The 757-nt window shown below is 43.7% G+C and overlaps 1 protein-coding gene across 5 annotated transcripts in view; it reads right to left on the reverse strand.

Moving 5' to 3' along the window:
* Positions 1 to 757, reverse strand: part of gbf1 (golgi brefeldin A resistant guanine nucleotide exchange factor 1) — a 129,532-nt gene that overhangs the window by 43,157 nt on the left and 85,618 nt on the right. The gene's annotated exons all lie outside the window — the stretch shown is intronic.

Genomic DNA, 757 nt, shown 5'->3' on the forward strand with positions numbered 1-757 from the left:
GCCTTTATTTGATATAATTTTGATGATTATTGCGTACAGCTTATGAAAACCCCAAATTCAAAATCTCAGAAAATTAGAATATTGTGAAAAGGTTCAGTATTGTAGGCTCAAAGTGTCACACTCTAATCAGCTAATTAATCCAAAACTGAGCCTTTAATTAGTCTCTCAGTCTGGTTCAGTGGAATTAACAATCATGGGGAAGACTGCTGACCTGACAGCTGTGCAGGAAACCATCATTGACACCCTCCACAAGGAGGGAAAGCGTTGGATGTTCTCAAAGTGCTGTATCAAGGCACATTAATAGAAAGTTAAGTGGAAGGGAAAAGTGTGGAAGAAAAAAGGTGCACAAGCAGCAGGGATGACCGTAGCCTGGAGAGGATTGTCAGGAAAAGGCCATTCAAATGTGTGGGGGAGCTTCACAAGGAGTGGACTGAGGCTGGAGTTACTGCATCAAGAGCCACCACACACAGACGGGTCCTGGACATGGACTTCAAATGTCGTATTCCTCTTGTCAAAAAATTTTAGAGCACTTTATGCTTCCTTCAGCAGACGAGCTTTATGGAGATGCTGACTTCATTTTCCAGCAGGACTTGGTACCTGCCCACACTGCCAAAAGTACCAAAACCTGGTTCAATGACTATGGGATTACTGTGCTTGATAGGCCAGCAAACTGGCCTGACCTGAACCCCGTAGAGAATCTATGGGGCATTTCCAAGAGAAAGATGAAAGACATGAGAGCGAACAATGCAGAAGAGCT

Source organism: Micropterus dolomieu, linkage group LG15 (genome assembly GCF_021292245.1).
Source record: "Micropterus dolomieu isolate WLL.071019.BEF.003 ecotype Adirondacks linkage group LG15, ASM2129224v1, whole genome shotgun sequence".
Lineage (NCBI taxonomy): Eukaryota > Metazoa > Chordata > Actinopteri > Centrarchiformes > Centrarchidae > Micropterus > Micropterus dolomieu.